Genomic DNA, 21,167 nt, shown 5'->3' with positions numbered 1-21,167 from the left:
AATTTGCTGCTAGGAACGTAGGCAACTTTTGAATTGTTTCTGTTGGCTGGGATATATCTTGAAGGAATCTGTAGCCCAAGATAGGGCTGAGAGGGATGCCTGCCTGCAACCTTGGAGAAGCTGCTGCCAGTCTGTGAAGACAACACTGAGCTAGATGGACCTATGGTCTGACTCAGTACATGGCAGCTTCCTATGTTCCTATAGTAAAAGTGATTGGTAACAAGACTACCTACACCAATGATCTTCACTATTTTTCAAGCAGGGGCCAATTTGAGAGCCATTTCCCACTGTGCTGACCTCTGTGCAGTGCTGCACTTTCCTGAGTGTCAAGAGGCCCTTTAGAAGAAACAGAACTCTGTTGAGCTCCAGCATTAGGGATGTGCATGAACTGGTTCGCAGGCCATGTTAGAGGCCTGCAAACCTGTTCGCTGGTCCGGCGGTCTGATGGACCGACGCTGGGTGTGTGTGTGGCTTTAAGGGCGGGGTGTGTGTGTTGTACTTACCCCTCCCTCTGCTTTCCCTCCTCCAGTGCTCCATTTTCAAGCAAAATCTTTGGGGCGGCAGTGGTCCTCCCTGCTGCCCCTGCCCCCTTGTTGTCTGCTAAAAGTGGAAGTAAGTTGTGGTGGTGGGCGCATGTGTGGAAGTTATTTCTGCTTTTAGCAGGCAACAAGGGGGCAGGGGCGGCAGGGAAGACTGCTGCCGCCCTGAAGATTTTGCTTGAAAATTGAGTGCTGGAGGGGGGAAAGCGGCGGGAGGAGTAAGTACATCCCCTAAGCACTCCCCCAGCGTCGGACCGCGCCTCCGCAGTCTGTGCCTATCCCTATCCAGCATCATCTTGGAAGGTGTGCATGGAGTGATAAGAAGTGCAGTCCTTCTCAGTGCTTTCCTGGAGCTCTATGAGGAAAACATTTGGAAGAACTACATTTCCCAGTCTTTCAAGATGGCGCTGAATCTTGAGAGGGCTGCATTCTCTGTAAAGGAGAGCTGGTCTTCTGGAGAGCTGGTTTTCTGGTAGCTAGCATGACTTGTCCCCTTAGCTAAGCAGGGTCCGCCCTGGTTGCATATGAATGGAAGACAACATGTGTGAGCACTGTAAGATATTCCCCTTAAGGGATGGAGCCTCTCTGGGAAGAGCATCTAGATTCCAAGTTCCCTCCCTGGCAGTATCATCAAGATAGGGCTGGGAGAGATTCCTGCCTGCAACCTTGGAGAAGCCGCTACCAGTCTGTATAGACAATACTGAGCTGGATGGACCAATGGTCTGACTTGGTATGTGGCAGCTTTCTATGTTCCTATGTAAGGAGCCCTAGAACTAGAGAAAGTTCAGCACTGCATGGTGGGAACAGTTGTCTCTCCACTGTGCCAAGGGGACTGTGTGGAGTAGTCAGCTTCCGCTTTTGCATAGGCCTAACAAACAATTAGTCAGGGAGCTGCACTTAGGGTCAATGGGAGCCACCACTGGGTTTGCAGTGAAGAACACTGACCAACTCAAGTAGTTACTAGTTGGGCTCCAAAGAATTATTTTAAATGTCAGGGTTGGTTCCAAGAGGCAAACTGCCTTCCATAGTCCCACGTAACTGGGTAGGCCCTGAGTAGGCTCCACCACTACCTATGGTTAGGGGCCTAGTGGTGATCTCAGAGATCTGCAGTGGGCCTTGGTGAACATGTTAATGCGTCAAGCAAACAAGAGTTCTTATTCTTTCAATCTCTTCAGTGGCAGAGGCCTTTTCCAGTAGGTGTGGGCATGGAACTGGGAAGCCTGGTTCGGTTTGAATCGAACTGGATTTGAACCGGGCCAGGTTCAGTTCTGTGCATGTTGAGCTGGGCCCGTTTGGCCTGAGGCTGAACCAGTTCAAGTTAATTTTTTAAAAAAGAAGTTTCCGGCAGCCTCCGGGGGGTAGGGTTGCTGCAGTGGCTGTGGGGGGTCTCCACAGTTCCCACTTCCCCTGCCAGCCTCCCCTGGTCTTTTTAGGCCCATTTAGGCCCATTTTTGGCCCACTCCCTGCTCATGACCCAGGCACACAAGTGGCCAGTGTGCATGCGCAGTGGCCTTCAAAATGGTCACTGCAAGCAGGGAGAGGGTGGAAAATGGGCCAAAATGTTTTTAGAAATATTTTAAAAACACAGTTTTTAGAAAACGTGTTAAATCTTGGCTTTTTACCCAGGCTTTTATATGATTGTCTCTACTGCTGCTTCTTTGTATCTTGTACAGTTTTTATGCTTGTATTTTAAATCTTTTTAGTTAGCTTTGTTTTATATTTTAGCTTAATATTTTAATTGTGTCATTTTTATAGTCTTGTTTTTAATTTTTGTGTAAACCGCCTTGGGATTGTTTTAATGAAAAGCGGTATATAAATTTAACAATAAATAAAATAACATAAAATAAAATAAAAAGACTGGGGGGAGCAGGAACTGCAGGATACCCCCTTGCGGCCACGGCAGTACTTCCCAGAGGCCATCAGTAAGTTTTCTTTTTAAAAATGGTTAAAAAGAAAACCTTGTAGAACCCCCAAGCCTGCCTGGGGGGCTTGGCCCGAGGTTGAGCTGAACAAACCGGGCCTGGTTTGGCTCGAGGGTGAGCCATCAAACTGGCCCAGTTTGATGGCAAACTGGCTCAACCTTGAGTCAGTTTGCACATCCCTATTTTCCAGCACTGAAGGGAATGGGAGCCCTCTGCTGGCACAAAGAAGTATATGCACACTAGATCTTTGGAGTGGATTGTAACTACAATACTGGCATATTGATTTTAAATAACTTGTGCCAACACAGGCATTAAAGCATAGGTAATACTACATATATTGTTTAGCAGTAAAGCCTTGTATTTTTACATGTTCATATGTTTCATCATGGCCCCTGCTAACTTGGCGATTCTCTTTATTTAGCAGGGGAGAGTAACTGGCCCTATCCACTCCCAGCACAGTACCTCCAGCGACTGTTGCTGGTGTCTTAGTTACTCAGTTACTCAGTTATATACCACCCTTCCAAAATGGCTCAGGGCAGTTCACAACATGATGGAAACAATTAAAACAAATTAACAATTAAAATCAAACTATTAAAACACAATAAAACCAATAAAACAGCTAAAAGCCCTGAAAATCAGGGCAACAGTTTAAAACAATCAATCATTTAAAACTCTGGAAGGCCAGGCCAAATAAGTACGTTTTAAGGGCTCTCTTGAGGGACAGCAATGATCTCAAATTACGAATTTCGTCCGGGAGTGCATTCCATAGCCCAGGAGCAGCTACAGAGAAGGCCCGCCTCTGTGTTGCCACCAGACGAACTGGTGGCAACTGGAGACGGACTTCCTCAGATGACCTTAATGTGCGGTGGGGATTATGTAAAAGAAGGCGCTCTCTTGTGTTTCATTTTAGACTGTGAGCCCTTTGGGGACAGGGATCTATCCTATTTCTTTATTATTTCTCCGTGTAAACCGTCCTGAGCCATTTTTGGAAGAGCAGTATAGAAATCGAATGAATGAATGAATGAATGAATGATCAAAATTCCCTCCACATGTTTGATAATTTCTCTTTCTGGAACAAAAAATTCCCTCCAGATGTCTATATATTAGAACAGATTTTAGGTACTGGAGATGCTAAATAGGCATGAAAATGACTAGTGCACCCTGGGTTGACATGCTCATTCTTGCAGAAGTGTTTCTCAATCTGAAGTGCTGAGCATTTACTCAGCCATAGCGAACCTGCATGTGAGAGGGAGTAGCAGAAGCAGAAGGCCTCGTGACCCAGTGGTAGTCTTCACTCAGAAAACATTTTGGAAGTACAGCTTTCAGTAGTGGCAAAACTGGGCTGCTACCCCTTCATTAATTCCTGAGAAATGTTCCTCTTTCAAAAGAAAAAAAAGAAAAAAACCTCCCTCCCTTCCTAACAAGATCTTGAGATAAATTTCTCAATTCATAAACACAATTATCTCCAATTGCAAAATGATAAAAATGAAAACCTTTTTCTGAAACACAATCATGTTATAGATTAACCCCTGGGAGGAGAGAGCATTGTGGATTTTCGAGAAGTACTGAGTTCTAGTGGGGACAGAGGTGTCAGACTGAAAGAATAACTCAAAGTTTCACCAAGTGAAGAGCATCAGTAGAAAAGAGATGATGAACAGAGGACAAGGAATTAGGGATTTTAAAAATAAGAGAAAGGGATCCCATAAAACAGTGTGCAACAAAGGATGTGTAACAATGGACAAATATGGCCACAATGACTGACCCCCCGCCCCGAACCAAGGATAGTAGAAAGAGACAGAATAGAATAATCTAAGAATGAGTGAGTAAACTGTTTTTGGAGTAAAGGGAATATGTGTACACATATTCTTTTGTATAGAGATTGGCCCATTTGTCCTATGTAGACAACGGGACTTTGTTGGCAAGAAATACATATATCATAAGGAGAATGAGCAAGTGAAAGGGCTCCTGAATATAGCTAATGTGATAATGTTCCTGAGTAGATAGGACAAAAATGTTGTTGTAGAGTTTGGTCCCTGTCATGTTGGCCTGTTGTTGGTTAGCAGTTGCAGGTTACAGGTCTTCCTCCAAGCAAGGACAGAACTTCCTGTTGACAGCTAACAAAGCTGAATGTTTGCAGTCAGAGATGTTCACAATAGCTTGCATAAAGGAGCGAAGAGAGAAATCAGATACAATTCTGATTCAGTACTTGGGAGACTAAAGAAGCATTAACATTGTGGTTTTCATAGAAGCTGGATTTGAACAGACACAATGGCCGGCCAATCAGTAGCAATTACAAAGATAACACTATCCTGTCTAGTTTTTAGAATAATTTTTAAAATGCAGTAGAAGAAGCACTTTTTAAAACCTTCAAAATATCTGAACAAGTGTTTGACTGGATTAGAGATGTGAAGTCCTGGAAAAAAACCCAGCAAAACCCCAGGTTTTCCCCCCTGCAACCCCCCCCCCCCCGCCAAGCCTGGGGATTTGAGGAAAAATAAAAAGAACCCCAAATCCTTCCCTTTTTTCTGCCCCTCCCCCCTGCCCCAGGACGTCACATCTCTAGAATGGATAAACATACTAGGCACTTGAAGGAAACACTCACACACATAGCATGGCAAGATCATCAGCCTACCTGAAGTACAGAAAGGGGCAGAGCCAATCAGGAGTCAATCCACAGGCTATACACATCTTTATAGAAGCAGGAAGAGAAACAGAATTCACTCCTGTTCACAGGTACATCAGTTCAAAGAGAAAAAAGAAGATACAGAAAGACTGACCAGCACCATTTTAGACTAGTATAAACAGCAAAATTAGCAGATATTAAGAGAAGATAGAGTTAGCAAAGAAAAGCTGTGTTGGTGTAAAAGTGATAATGAACATGAAGAATGAACAAGACGACCAAGAAGGAGAAAGAGGGAGAAGAGGAGGAGCCTCTCTTCTCCTGCGAAATGTCTGGGAAAGCGTGTTTTGATCAGCTATTCCACTTTAATTGCAACCAAGTCGATGTTACTAAGGCTGTAAATAAGCTGCTTACTAAGGAGCAGTCCCACTCAGGCAATATACCACTGTATAAGGAGTAATCTTACTTTGAATTCCTGGTTTCTCTCGGCTTTGATCACTACAGTTTGTAAGCGCTATGCATACGTGGAGGGAAAATATGCAGCATCCATGCACAATGGGGCTGTGAAGGACACCTGCTCTGCCTCATTTCCATGCATTGGAGGGAATCCTGCTCAGAATGTATGCCTCCTCCATTTTGAGGGGTAAGGATTGTGTGGAGACAAGCTCAGCCAGGCAGAAGCAATTCTGCTGCCACATCACGTGGTGGGTTTACATGCTTTCCCCAAATATGCACATAAATTAATTTAGAGTAAAACTCCTGCATACCAATTTTCAATATGGGAAAACATTCAGGAATGATAACAATATGGCTTCTAATAAAAACATGGATGTTGACAGGTAACACATTCACCATTTTAAACATGAACTTTTGACTTCCAAAAGAAGGAACAAAGCCTTTATGTAATTAAAATTTATTCAAAAATGTTTTATTCAAAGCATTTGCTCTCAGAAGAGCCACCAGTGAAGGAAGAGAAAAGTAAAGGCCATCCATTGTTTTGCCTGTTTGCACTATCTGTCAGCTTCCAATTTTGATCTCCTATAAGTCAAAACAAGAAAAGGGGGATTAAAATAATGCCTATATACTTCAAACCAAGCCACCTAATGGTGCAGCGCGGAAATGACTTGACTAGCAAGCCAGAGGTTGCCGGTTCAAATCCCCACTGGTATGTTTCCCAGACTATGGGAAACACCTATATTGGGCAGCAGCGATATAGGAAGATGCTGAAAGGCATCATCTCACACTGTGCAGGGGGAGGCAATGGTAGACCTCTCCTGTATTCTATCAGAGACAACCACAGGGCTCTGTGGTCGCCAGGAGTCGACACCGACCCGATGGTACACTTTTACTTTACTTAAAACCAACCAAGTAGAATTAGTGTTAAAGAGCCAGAGCTTGCTCCTCATTCATTTAAGTTTAGATAAACATGGTTAAGTGACAATGTGCACACATGAAACAGCCATAGGTGATAGAACTGTTCCTGAACTGTACCATTTCATACCAATGGTGGTAGTGGTTGCATGTTTCAACATTCCCCCGTTGAGAACAAATTGACTTTTATTAGAGAATGTTTAGCATATGATTTACAAAAGCAATATAGCAGTGAATAGAATTTCCCAATAAAATATGGCCGCGTACAAAAGAATGTGTGGTTGCAATGGTAGAGAGAATATATCACTGTATGAGAGTTCCTACGGGTTTGGGTAGAGTCCGGTTAGAAGAGTTCAGTGAATCACTACACAGAGAAAACTATTGTGTCAGGAAGAAGGCTAGGTTACTTCCAGTCTTCCTAATATCTAGCTTTTGAAGAGCAATTTTTTTTTTAAAAAAGAGGGCATTCAATCATGCAGTCTCACACCTACATTCTGAAAAGGTACAGCCCTGAAGCAAAGTTACTGCTTCATTCATTCGTCTGTGTAGAGCAGGCCTCAGAGTTGAACACTGAGAAAGCAACAGCTACCATGCACTTGTAAACCAGCTTTCATGGTATTGTATTTGTACATTTGTCCTTTCTTTTGAATATCTTTACTTTCAGCATAGTAAACAACTGAGATGATTAAACAAGTGTCCATGATGGTGTTCCACATAATATACTAGTAAGCAGTGTTTAAAGGCTCTCAATTTCTGGGTCCCCCCCCCTTAAAAAAATAATAATAGTGCAATCACCAGACTGTATTACAAAGCTTTTTGGGTGTGATTCAGCCCAACTGTCATTATGGTGCAATTGCCATAGTGCCTAATGGAGCCCTACTCCCTCCCTCAACATTCATGCACTGCAGTGCGCCGGCCACTACCTAGAGTGGGAGGCTAGCACACCATTTCTCTTTCCAGTCTTCACTCAGGAACACAGGCTCCAGTGGGAAAGCTCTGGGAGCATTGTGCATGCAGAGGATGGAGAGAGAGGGAGAGGGAGGGAGAGAGAGAAGGGTTCCCCTAGGCCCTATGATGATTCCTCCATGTGCTCCATTGTGCTTGTGCAGAAAGAGATGACACCTTTTGCTTTTAAAAATAGCAGAGGGCAAAGTCATTGTCCAGTATTCTCATATGCAGTGCACCAGTTGCAGTTTCCCACAAAATTTCACTTACAGTTTTGGCAGGAGTAGCAAGAGAACAAGGGACCTACCCAAACTAAATGACTGTAAAAGCGATTAGAAGTCTTCAGCCTAGTTATTGCTAGCACTGGTACTCAGTACCTTTGATTGACAATTGATATGCTCTCTAAATGCTATCTAAATGTGAAGAGTAGCTGTCCAACAGGGCCTCACGAGAAGTGCCTTCTTTCCTAGCTTTTCTCAGAGCTTTGTCGTCTCCTTTGCTTACTCGGAGTTTACGGTCTTAAACTCTGAAATCTATTCCAGGAAAGATAATACAGACACGCTCTCTTTAACTCTGCTCAGACATTATGGGGGAGAGAGAGAAGGGATGCTGTACTTATATACAGTGTTTTGAGACCATGCAGGGGCGTAACATGGCTGGAGTGGGCCCAGAGACAAAATTTTAAAATGGGCCCCTTGCTGATGCACACACACACTTCACAATATATAGTCATGTGACTTGCCTCATGTGACTTGCCTCTGGGGGGCCCCTAGAGGCGTGGGGGCCCCCAGGCAGCCGCCTCCCCTTGCCTAATGGTAGTTATGCCCCTGAGACCATGCCAGGAAGCCCTGCCCCAGTGCTGATGCATCGAAAAGCCTTACCTGCCCTGTACTCTCCAATGCTTACGGCATTTGTCTGAGGTGCCAAATATTGTAACTATGATGTAGCTTGTTTCCATTATTGAAAGGCGAGGGGTGGGAAGGCTTCTCAGTATATCAGTGCTGTGGTGGGGATTGCTGGTACACTCTTGGGGTGGGACAGTATCTTTTAAGAAATGTCTGAACAGGGCATTTCAATGAAACATGATGATAATCAGTAGTACGCATCAGGAGTTTTGAGTTCCATTTATGGACTATGCCAGTGATAAGTAATGTAATGTTTTCCGATGAAAGACTACTATAAGAGCTCACTCCCTTGTTCTGTGAGAGAAATTTGCTTCTTTAAACAAAACTCACCAGACGATTGAGTGCCAGCAGCATATGGAATGAAGTCTGCTCAGCTTTAGAAGTGGCCATCAGGACCCCAAGGCCTTTTAAGATTTTCAGTCAGGGACACAGATTTATTTGCACTCTGATAAAAATGGCTTTTACTGCTAATCAAGAAGGCTACTAGACACACATAGTTGGTTTCACATGACTTAACATTTCATTTGTCTTCTTCTGGAATGTCATCTTTCTGCTTGGCTTCTCTTTCAGTACATGTTCTGATCTAAATGTAAAAGGGGGAACAACTTTATTTAAACTTGATGCCAAAACTTCGCACACAATATATCTAAGTTCATCTCAATAATTAAGTTTTTCAGAATTCTGCTTTTCACTTCACAGGGCATAAGAATGCAACAATCACATCAGTAAACAAAAGATCTGCTTTGACAAAAGTTTGTGGTTAAGGCCTTTGTAATTACATTGTACACACAGACTGAAAAAATAATCATGTTTCTATTACACTAGCAAACTGCTTATCACTAATGGGCAATCTATGTGTGAAGGTAGGGTTGTATATTACAAGGGCTACTGGGGGGAAAGTAGAGATACTACTGAAGCTGCCCAGATTCATAATACCTCAAAGAAGAAGGAGCCCCAAATTGTTCTCCAGCTTCGATTAAAAGCCTGGTGGGTATTTCCCTGGACTATGCAGGGAAGAAATGTAGAAGAAATGCAGAAGATACTGAAGAAATGCAGTATACAGTGTGTGAATGCAATCAACCACATCAGTTTCCACCTGCTGTTTGAAGTGGGTCAAGAGCAGTTTCTCTCTCATCTGTTATTTGTAAAAATAGGTTTTAGCTGAAATCATATCAGGGAGGGAACTAAGACTGGTAAGAAGAATACCAGGTAAAACAAGCGATCCAAGTCATCCAGTTAGATAATATTGTAACATAAATATTCAGCTTCAACAGATACTGAAGAAATTTCAAATGGAGATTTGCTATGTGTTTCTGAATCGTTCCTTAATATACAGATAAATACAAGTGCTGCATACACAGACCATGCAAAGTACCTTAAAAATTTCCTAATTTCCTGCAGTTTTACTTTTGGCTACTATATCACCTTCTTTGTTGCAGCAGATAAAGCAGCTGTTTGCTGCCAATAGAGCCATTTTTCCATGGAGGGGAAAAAAAAAAAGAGATCTAAATTTATAATGTCTATGTTCCTAAGTAAGCAATGTTTAGCAATTTTATAATAGATAATTCTTCAGTGGTGTTGAAACAAAATCTCATTAAAGTTGACATATGCATGCCATTATATATGTTTAATTTAAAGCTGCAACTTATTTTATGAGCATCACAAAAATTGCATATGAAAATGGAATCTAGAATTAATCTTGCAGTTGCAGATTAGCATTTAACATTTAAACAGTGTTGGGATTATTTTCAAAGCCATGGAACTAGTTCTACCCATCTGAACACAACACAACAGCCACTCCGAAAATCTTGTTATGGCCTCACAGTACATGTTCCATCATTGGCATTGTGTAAATTAAAGTACCTTTTTCAGAGATAAAGCAATCATCCCTCCAGTGGCTGTTGCTGGTGTCTATTATATGTTTCATTTTTTGATTGTGAGCCCTTTGGGGACAGGGAGCCATTTTATTTAATTAGTTATTTTATTTATGTCTATGGAAACCACTTTGGGAACTTTTGTTGAAAAGTGGTATATAAATATTCATTATATTCATATCTCAATTGACCATACACCTAACAACATGCCCAGTATCTTCTAACACACATTGAGGTCCATGGTAGGCTTACAGGGGTTCTTTGGTGGAGAAATGTGAAAAGGGTTTCTCAAAGATAGAAAGTTTAAAAACCACTGACCTAAGTGGAAGCAACCTTTAAGATGGAAGGACACTATGCTTTTATTTATATTCTGATTTTTGATATACCCAAGCTGTTAAAAAGTGACATTAAAATACAGACACAGATACAATGTGAATAATAATAAAATAATAAACATGACTGATGCTGAGAAATGAGGTTGGAGGGGCTCCAGTTAGTTTTCATTAACATGGTACATAATCCAGTCAAAGTTATGCAGTTTTTAAGGCTCCCTAATTTCAATAAAAAGGAAGATAAGCATGGCAACAGCCACTTCTGTTGATATTAATGGAACTTTAAAAGATCATTCAAACTTAATTTTGGCTGGATCATGTCCATTGTTTGTTGGACACCATTTGCCAACTGTTGAGAAAATGACCAGTTGCAGCTGTACATGTTTTAAAGAAATTCTTTAATTTCACTTAAAAAATACTTTTCAATGACAAGTAATATTCTTTGTGGGGACTGTTGTGTACATGCTGTGATTTTGCAGAAGCACAGAAAAGTACCAGAATGTGGTAGTGGACACGTAATCCAGTTTCTTGAGAATCTCAGCTTTTTAAATAATCATCAAGCAACTTTCTAGACTGTGTGGTTACACAATTATGTTTGTAAGCAATGCCTACTGAAATCTCAAAAGTTGAGAGTTGGGGGCAAAGCTTTCGCTTTAGACCCTTGTCCACCTTGGTCAAAGAATTCAGGATACCTTGTCAGAGAACTTTAATCTTTTTCTTCTTCTTCTTGCAGAGAATACAGGGCCTTGCCTAACAATATTTAGCTCACAAAGATATGCCTCAGGAGTTGTGGGGATTCAGCCTCCTGATAAAAGGCACACTCTAAGGAATGCACTTTATTTTCAAACATTAAAAGACCATTGGTTCATCAGCAGCTCTCCAGGGCTTCAGACAGGAGTCTTCTAATCCTACCCGGAGATACCAGGAACTGACCCTGGAATAGAGATGTGCAGAACCGGTTCACTCATGAACTGGACCGCAGTGAACCAGGCCAATTTGAGCAGTTAAAATGTGAACCGGTTCAAGCTGGTTCATCAAGCTGACCAGCCGAGCCAATCGATTCACTTTGGTGCAGTTTGGTCTGTATCTGAACTGAATTTGGACTGAACCACACACAACCATCAGTGCACACCCTGGGACCTCCTGTTTGCAAACCATATGCTCTACCACTGTGCTATGTCCCTCCCCAAAAGCATTATTTCCCATTAAAAAATGGATTATCTACCTATCTATACACACACACGACATGCAAAAGAAAATAGATCACATAGCTTCCTTTGGATCTCAATACAATGTATCCATATATCATGCACCCATTTATAATGGGGACAGAATATTATTTCTAAAGCTATGTTTAGAAAGCAAATCTGGAAAGAGATCATGAACTTCAATATTCTTCTTATTATTATTTACATTTTATATCCCGCTCTTCCTCCAAGGAGCCCAGAGCGGTGTACTACATTCTTAAGTTTCTCCTCACAACAACCCTGTGAAGTAGGTTAGCCTCAGAGAGACGTGACTGGCCTAGAGTCACCCAGCTAATATCATGGCTGAATGGGGATTTGAATTCAGGTCTCCCTGGTCCTAGTCCAGCACTCTAACCACTACACCATGCTGGCTCTCTATTATATATAGGAACCTCAAAACATCAAGTTTATAATTCTGTTAAAGCCCAGGAAAGTAATTATCTCATATCAGACAAATTGACGAAAGTAAATTGTTCAGGAAGGTTAAGGCCTTCACCTGAAGGTAACAAAAAGACATGAGGCACTTAAGGCTGAAAAATCCTGTTCATGATTACTGATGTATGAGGCCCAGAAAACATATCAAAGACACTGGAAACATTAAGAGTTTTCCCACAGTTTACCTTGCCAGTCTTATCCTATATAATAAAAGGCTAAGTGAGTGGCCATGGCTTTGGAACGTTGGGGATCTGCGTCCCTGCCTCCCTGGGCTGTTCTGGGCCTGCGCGAAGCGCAGGCCCAGAAGAGCCCAAGGGACACAGGACTGCAGACACCAGTGTCCCACAGCCACGGGCGGCCATTAGCCGGTGTGTGGCGGCGGGGGAAAGTGGCCGAGGCGGCGGCAGAGCCGCCGCCTCGGCCATGAGCTGCGGCACGGCGAGAGGAGGCCGAGGCAACCAGAAGCGGCCGCCCTGAAAAAGGCGAGGGCAATGGCGGCGGGGGAAGACCGAGACGGGGGACAGGGAAGCTGGGCGAGGTGGCGGCAAAGCCGCCAACGAGGCCCCCGCCCGCTCACAGCCGTCGCCGCCGCCTGCTCACCCGCCCTCCCAGCTGCCCAAAATCACCTTCCCCGCTCCCCCCCAAAAAGATTAAGGGCCAAAATGGCCCATGAGAAGGTTGCCGCCCCCGCCTATCGCCCTCCCAGCTGTTGAAGACCACCTTACCCGCTCCAGCCCGAGGGAAAAGAGAGGAGCTCACGAGCAGAGCTCCTCTCTGTGCTAAGTCACTGCTCAAACTGCCGCTATGGACGCAAAGGACGCCTATTGCGTCCATTGCGACAGTATAGGCAGCAGCTTAACACAGAGAATAGCTCTGTTTCCGAGTTCCTCTCTTCTCCTTCGGGCTGGAGCGGGTAAGGTGGGCTCCGGCAGCTGGGTGCGCGGGAGGGCGATAGGAGGGGGCGGCCACCTTCTCATGGGCCATTTTGGCCGTTATTCATCCACCCCCCCCCAAAAAAAGTAAAAGCAAAATAAGGAAGAACAAAAACAGAGAACAACAACAAAACAAAAAACAAAAAGAGAGAGGGGACAAGGGTGGGGGGAAGAGACAGAAAGAGAGAGAGAGACAGAAAAGACGGGATAGAAAGCTAGCGCCCGTTATCATAACGGGCTTAAAAATACTAGTTCTGTATATTTTTATATACAATTGTGGTTCTAAAAGGAAACATTCTTTGGCTATGCTCTCAGCCATCGAGCTGAGGGCTGCACCTCTATGTCCTAGGAAGAACATCAGGGAAAAGAGAAAATGAGCCTGATCATAACCACTGGCCATGTAGGGAGCAGCTGCAGCAAGCTTACTTCCACTCTCCCTGTTAGAAAGAATTCTGCTAGCCCATCTGCCTGGGGATGGTACATCTAAGAAGAAGCACCTTCTGGCCTCTGCATCAGTCAGAGGACTAAAGGCTGGTGAGCTCATGTGTGTATGTATGGTTTTGTTGTTTTTTTAGAATTACAGGAGAACCTTGTTACTCATGGGGGTTCTGTTCCTTGCCTACTACCATGAAGAACGGAACCGCGATTAATGAGGCAATACAGCAATGGGAAAAGGGAGGTTTCCCTCCAGGGTGGAGGGAAAACAGCAAAAAACACAGCAAAAAATGGCTACAAATTTACTGTGGCATGCTCCATGGCCGTCTGCATATGTCCAGGAATTCCACCCTCCCCTGCATGTGCCCAGAATGCCTCCAAAATGAGTAAATGCTCCCCAAAAAGTCTTTTGTGTGTGTTGATAAATGAGCCATAAAATGGCTCCTCCTAGACTCTTTTAGACAAAATGGTGGCCGGAAGTGCCCTTCACAGTCACTTCCACCGCTCTAGGAACTATGTAACCATGGGTTTTAACCCCTCCATATCTGCGGATACTGGAAACGGGTGTTTATTAGACATCGCATGGATACGTGGAACTGCGAGTAGTGGTTCTGCGAATAACGGAGTCCTACTGTACTATATTACTGCAATGAACTGCACACCACATGCTTAGTATGTGCATATATTAAAGATTATTTGGGGGTGGGTGGGATATAAATCCTTCAAACAATTATCAAAAAATAAGCCGCTTATATAGCAGTGGATGGGTTTGATGAGAAATGTAACACCACATGCACATACATTTTGCACCTAGCTCCTGGAGCACAAAGTAAACCACGTACAGTCTGAAAGATCTCCCAGGAACATTATCACAAAACTGGTATCTCAACAACACAATTAGCATCACTATCTAAAGCAGCGTTCTTCATTGTAAGGCCTGAGGGCCAGTGGCAGCCCCCATCATCCCTTAGTGTGGCTCCCTAACTGTTTCTGTGAAGCTTCAGCAAAAACTGAATACTCTGCAGTCTCCTGGCACCATGCAGAGAGGAACGTTCTCAACATGCAGTGTTGGGCTTTGCCCAGCACGGGGTGGGGGTGGGTGGGGAAAGGGTACTTTAAGGGAAATGGAACCTTTTTGAGCCCCTGCATCCTCTTGGAAGGCATACACAGAGAGTGCTGGGAAGTGTAGCCTTTCCCAGTGCTTTCCTCACAGAGCTCTTAAGAGAGGACTCTGTTTCTCTTGTAACGCTCTCCCAGCACTGAGAAACACAGTTACACATGGGGAAGCTGATAAAAACACATGATTTAGAATTTTTTAGGACATTTGTAAGGCTGGTTTAGTAGAGGTGGTGCAACAGGGTAATACAACATCATCTAAAAATTAGACGTACTCATTCAAAGAATGATTAAGTGAAAACTTCTTCAGTGATACCAACCTTTATGTAGTGCTCCAAGAGTAAGAAAGCCATTGTCAAGAGTATTGATATAAGTTCCATGACCCATCTTTATTGCAATGATTCACCAAAATTTGTCACTGTCCACCAGCCTTCTAATATAAGAGGAAACCAAACCAAACAGGAACACATTTGAGGCCCCTTTCACGGTATAGAGACAGTAACTGCATATCAGGAAAGCTTGGGAGATATCAAGCAACAGCTTTATTTCATAGCTTTTTTTTTAATTAAAGGGAAAAACCAAACATGACAGTTGCTTAAAAAGCATCTTTACAGACTCCCAGTAAGAACACATTAAACTGTTGAAAAGATATTTTTATAGTCTTCAGTTTGGAACGGGTTAACACCCACCATTTCAAAAGCAGCCCATAGTATAGGTATAGTCAAACTGTCAAGTCAAAACTCGACTCTCAATGCATGGTAATACACCAATAAACTACTTCATTTTTGTCTGTGCAGGCTAATTTGTGATGGAAGATATTGACGGAATCTAATTAAGCTGTCCAGTAAAGAGAAGATAGTATTGTATTTGTACTTATCTTAGTAATGTGTAAATATTACAAGGAATCTTAATTTTATAAATATTCCCTTTTTAAAAAGATATTTTTATTTTCTTTTGATACTGTCATTTGTGTACCATCCACAGTGTAACAAATGCCTGTGGTAAAACAGGTTTCCTAGCAAAGAAGATAGACTACAAGACTAAAAGAGAAAAACCAATGGTGTTCAGCTATTATGTTGCTAGTGCCCACATTGTTGCTGGATATTTTTTAAAAAAATTTAAAGACAAATGTCTGTGCCCTTCAGTAGTGATCAACCCAATTTTCAGACTTGAGGGATGAGCATAAAAACACTCATCACGACTCAAAAATACAAACATACTAATAGCTGTGCCAGAACTATTTATGTAGTAGGCAGGCAGGCTGACATAAGCGTTTTATACCAGCATATTTGTATCTGATAGTAACTTCTGTTCTTTTAAAAAACAATTCTTTATTTGCAACCTTAAGAACCACTCCCCCGCCCAATTTCCAGTACTTTAAAGCTCTTAATGTACCTCCACCAAAAAGTCAGCTAACTAACAATATCAAGCTGATCTTCTGCATCTTCTCAGTTCCTTTTCTTATCTTTGTTTTTCTTCTTACTACAAAATGGGACACAAGAAAAATATATGGAGTATGCTTTCATATCAGCCCACCACCTCATACAGCTCATTATTTACACATACCTATCCTTAAACACAGCAATATTGAAGAGAGAGGGGACATGACCATGGAAAATTCCTGCTTGTAGGATTCTTTCATCTGAATTTCTTAACCTGGAATTCCCAAACCTTTTTCCTGTGTGATCTCTTGAAATTTAAGATTTCCTGTGAATCCAGATAATCCAGTAAAGATATGGAGGTCCATTAGAGAAAGGTACAATGGCCTTTTCCAGGTTATATTTTGGCAGTGTTTTCCTGGAATCATTTTTCAAATTGCATATGGAGGGATAATGTTCTGCAATTGCTCCAGAATCTGTATGTGAAGGGACAACATAGCTTATTAAATGGGAATTCATATTTTCTACCAGCTGTAAACTGTGTAACTATTACTATTCATTTCAGAATATCACTCTGGAAATCTGTAAATTTCCTACACAGGATAGCACAGATTCCCACATGCTCAAAACAAAAATTTAACATGAAAACAAGTCAAAATGAGGAAGTGGTGGAAAGAACACAGATGCAAAGAAAAGACTGTACAGCCTGTAGAGAACACGTTTTTAAAACTGTTATTTATTTATTGTTAAATTTGTATACCGCCTTTCATTTTTATCCATGTAGTTTTTGTGTTTGTATATTATATATTTTAAATCAGATTTATTTTCATATTTTTAGCTTAATACTTTTAACTGTCATTTTTATTATATTTTTAAAACTTTTGTAAACCGCCTTGGGATTGTTTTTAATGAAAGGCGGTATATAAATTTAACAGTAAAAACAAACAAACAAACAAAAACAATCTCAAGGTGGCTGGGTGCACAGATACATATGACCAAAGGTAGGGGGATTACCAGGACTTTACACATCATGGGGAAAGAAGCACACCCTTGAATAGCCCAACAGATACCAAAGGCTCAAGGAATATGCACAATTATTTCCATTCAGGCACCAAGACTGTTTAATAATAGGTGCATGCCACTATTGCTAGGAGCTCTTTACTGGAGTGGTGGGAGGAGACAGATAACCAAGATCTTTCAGCTGAATTCATAAGTTACCTATGTAAAACCTTGAAAAATCCAGGTAAACCCCACAAGACTTGGCAATGAATTATCTAAGCAGTATTCAGAGACAGCTAAATGGAACCCTCATGTTCAGAAGTAGCATACTTCCAACTAACCGTTGCTAGGAGTAAAAAACAGAGGGCAACCACGAACTTAAGCCTTGCTTGTGAGCATTCAGGTCTTACTTTCCCCTCAAAGAACCTCATATATATATATATATATATATATATATATATAAAGGAGCCCAGAGCGGTGTACTACATACTTAGGTTTCTCCTCACAACAACCCTGAGAAGTAGGTTAGGCTGAGAGAGAAGTGACTGGCCCAGAGTCACCCAGCTAGTATCATGATTGAATGGGGATTTGAACTCGGGTCTCCCTGGTCCTAGTCCAGCACTCTAACTACTACACTACGCTGGCTCTCACTAGTCGCATTTCTAACTCACAAGCAGAATCCTCCTAACCGCAGATGTGTGGAAGCTAGCTGAGGTTTCTGAACAGCTATGGGGAACTCTGTACAAGCTCAGAGGGACTTTCTATGATGATTTCTAAGACCCAACATTGAGAACAGGCTCCAAGATTTAAGCTCCGAAGAATTCTCAACCCTGAGCAAAATATATAGATTTTCTTTTTCCAAAAACAGAGTAACTTAAGCAGGATAAGAAAAGTCACCTTTCAGCTTTACCCCTCTAAGAACCAGCTTTGTATTTACAAGTATATCCCGTCATATTTGCTTTCCTACTACGGAAGCTGATGGACAAACTCAAGTCAATTGTACAGTGGCTCCTAAGGGACACACTTCACTACGTTGTCGTGACTGCTAAATAGCCTGAGCGCATGCATTTTAGAGAAGTTGAAGCTTTTGCCCTTACATATTGTAGGAGGCGGGTGAACTGGGCGCTCGGGAAGAAAGAGAGGCTGAGAGAGTTTAGAAAAGCACTGGGAAAGGCAGGGAATAAGTTAGTTTGAGCTGTAGCATGAAATGGGATAGTCTTGTGGTAGCAGCAAGCATGAACTGTCCCTGTTGCTAAGCAGGGTCTGCCCTGGTTTGCATTTAAATGGGAGCACTGTATGTGAGCACTATAAGATGTTCTCCTTAGGGCGATTCCCAAATTGTGAGCCTGCAGATGTTGATGAACCACAGCTCCTATCAGCCCCATCCACAATAAATTGTAGCTGGGGCTGATGGGAGTTGTAGTTCAGCAACATCTGGAGACTCCCAGTTTGGGAACCACTGCCTTAGGGAATGGGGCTGCTCTGGGAAGAGCAAATTCCAAGTTCCCTCCCTGGCATCTCCAGATAGGGCTGAGATTTTCTTCTGGTACTGTTTGCTCATCTACTTTGTGATCCTTTCTTATTTTTGAGATTATCTTACTTTCTTTTTTTAAAAAACCAACTAGACGGACTAGACAGTTCTTTTTCATCACTGTGGTCACTGTTTTCTCATGGACGAGAACATGACTTATCATGGATGCTGTTTTGTCATGGAAAAAGACAGAAGTTTTCAGTACCCTGTAAGATGGACAAGAACATGATTTATCAGCACCAGGCTACTTGAAAATCATGTTACTGGCCATGAGAAAACAGCACCCATGAAAACAGAGTATTGAGAAATTACGGTCCAATGATCTATCTATTCTATTTCTATACTGTCCTTCCATAAATGGCTCAAGGTGGTTTACACAGAAAAATAATAAATAAGATGGATCCCTGTCCCCAAAGGGCTCACAATCTAAAAAGAAACATAAGATACCAGCAACATTCACTGGAGGTACTGTGCTGGGGGTGGATAGGGCCAGTTACTCTCCCCATGCTAAGTAAAGAGAATTACCACCTTAAAAGGTGCCTCTTTGCCAAGTTAGCAGGTATTATTTGTGGAATTTCCTGCCCCACTACTGTTTTATCATGGGCTAGAAAGGTTCCCCCCTCTCCGCCATCTTAAGAACTTTTCCCCTCTGTATTTTTTCCCATGGAGAAGAATGTGCTTGTTTCTTATCTGAGATTTTATTCCTATCCATTCCTACCCATTTCTCACAGGTTCTGTTTTTAATTCAACAAAGCATGTTGAAGTAATCTAGGCTGTGCTTTTAATGTCCTCCAGCTGCTCCTCCTTTCTTACTTGTAAGGTGTTGATAGCGTGAATGGATTTATCATGTACATCTGCTGGTAACCTCCAGACATGATTGTAATGCACTCTATGTGGGACTGCCCTTGTATGTGGTCTGGAAACTACAGTTGGTCTAAAATGCAGCAGCCAGGTTACACTCTGGGTCATCTCGGAGAGACCATATATTGAAGGCGCTACACTGGCTGCCGATATGTTTCCGGGCAAAATACAAGGTGTTGGTTATAACCTATAAAGCCCTAAACAGCTTGGGGCCTGGGTATTTAAGAGAACATCTTCGTCATGAACCCCACCGCCCACTGAGATCATCTGGAGAGGTCTGTCTGCATTTGCCACCAGCTCGTCTGGTGGCTACTCAGGGATGGGCCTTCTTCATTGCTGCCCCAAGGCTTTTGAATGCTCTCCCTAGTGAAATAAGAGCCTCCCCATCTCTGACAGCTTTTAAAAAGTTTTTAAAAATGCATCTGTCACCCAGGCTTTTAATTAATACTAGCTGACCCCGGACAGAGCATCTGTGCAGTTGTGTACTGAGCCTGTGACATCCCCTGCAGCTCGCTCTCCCCCCCCGCAGCTCTCTTGCTCGCTCCCCCCCGCTGCTCGCTTGCTCCCCCCCGCCGCTCGCTCTCCCCCCCAACTTTCGCTCGCTTGCTCCACCCCGCAGCTCTACCCATTGGGTGGGCCAAGGCCAGGCCATCCCACCACCGCCTCCCACCTTCTCCTCCCGGCTGGTAGGGCTTTGCCCGCCGTCTGCCCATCTCCTCACCGCCGCCATCATTTCTCCCCGCCACCGCTTCCTCTTCCTGGCCGGCGGGGCTTTGCCCGCCGTCCACCCACCTCTTCTGGCTGGAGGGGCTTCGCCTGCCGGCCCTCCACCTCTGCATCCTGACTGCTGCCATTATTTCTCTCCACTTCAATGCTGGAACTCTTGCACGCTCTAGAGCATCTGCGCATTAGTACTTGATTGCTCCCCTCACCTCAGAGATCTCCCCACCCTCACCTGAGCTGCACTCCTGCTCCTCCGCCATCCCGTTGCTTCCATCCTCCACACCCTTCTTGGTCGTGGCTGCAACACTGCTGCTGCCTATTGGCCAAACTGCAGCCCCCTATCCCCAGAGACCTCCCCATCCTCACCTGCTCCCCGCTACTGCTCCTCCCTTCAGGAGCAGCAGCAGTGGTTGACCGGGCCGTTCCTCGCTGCCGCCACCACCATGGCTGCTTGTTCCCCTCAGGCCGCTGACAGGCCCAGGCCCATCCCTGACTGCCTCCCTCTTACAATGGCCTCAGTAACCCCAAACAGCAGCAGTGGTTGCCTGGACCCTTCCTTGCTGCCAGTGCCGCCATGGCCACTCATCCCCCTCAGGCTGCTGACGGGCTCAGGCCCATCCCTTGCCCTTCCTTCTGTCTCTCTTCCCCCTCCCTTCTCTCTCTCTCTCTCTCTCTCTCTCCTCCACTTGCTCTTCTCCACTCTTTCTTCCCCCTCCCTTCATGTTTTTTCTCCCTCCCTCCCTGAGTTAACAGATTTTTTTCATTTACACAACGGCATTCTCCTTCTCCTGAAGGGGCTCTTTCCTCCCTCATGACCTGTCTTTTTGCAGACCCCTGCCTGCTATCCTTTTATATCAAGAACATCTTCCAACCAGTAACAGCTGCATTCCAACTGACCTTAACCATCACAGGCCCCTCCTCCTTATCTGCATAGGGAATCCCCACTGCCCAATCACCATGGCGCTTCTGCTCTCACAGGCTCCTTCTCCCTATCTGCATAT

The 21,167-nt window shown here is 43.5% G+C and overlaps 1 long non-coding RNA gene across 8 annotated transcripts; it reads right to left on the bottom strand.

Moving 5' to 3' along the window:
• Positions 1 to 5,978: 5,978 nt before the first annotated feature.
• On the bottom strand, positions 5,979 to 21,096 carry LOC128326838 (uncharacterized). 8 transcript variants are annotated; one of them, XR_008308308.1, is made up of 6 exons: positions 21,064 to 21,096; positions 16,240 to 16,528; positions 16,069 to 16,155; positions 14,994 to 15,106; positions 8,633 to 8,885; positions 5,979 to 6,119 (listed from the first exon to the last, which is right to left on the bottom strand). It is a non-coding gene; the product is annotated as an uncharacterized LOC128326838 (long non-coding RNA). The 8 variants fall into 8 exon arrangements; XR_008308304.1 differs by lacking the exon at positions 21,064 to 21,096 and adding an exon at positions 20,935 to 21,051; XR_008308306.1 differs by lacking the exon at positions 21,064 to 21,096 and adding an exon at positions 20,533 to 20,870.
• Between the last annotated feature and the right edge of the window lie 71 nt (positions 21,097 to 21,167).

The sequence above is a fragment of the Hemicordylus capensis genome, chromosome 5 (assembly GCF_027244095.1).
Source record: "Hemicordylus capensis ecotype Gifberg chromosome 5, rHemCap1.1.pri, whole genome shotgun sequence".
NCBI classification, from domain to species: Eukaryota; Metazoa; Chordata; class Lepidosauria; order Squamata; family Cordylidae; genus Hemicordylus; species Hemicordylus capensis.
Note: the sequence above shows the minus strand (reverse complement) of the source record. Positions and strands in the feature narration are given on the sequence as shown.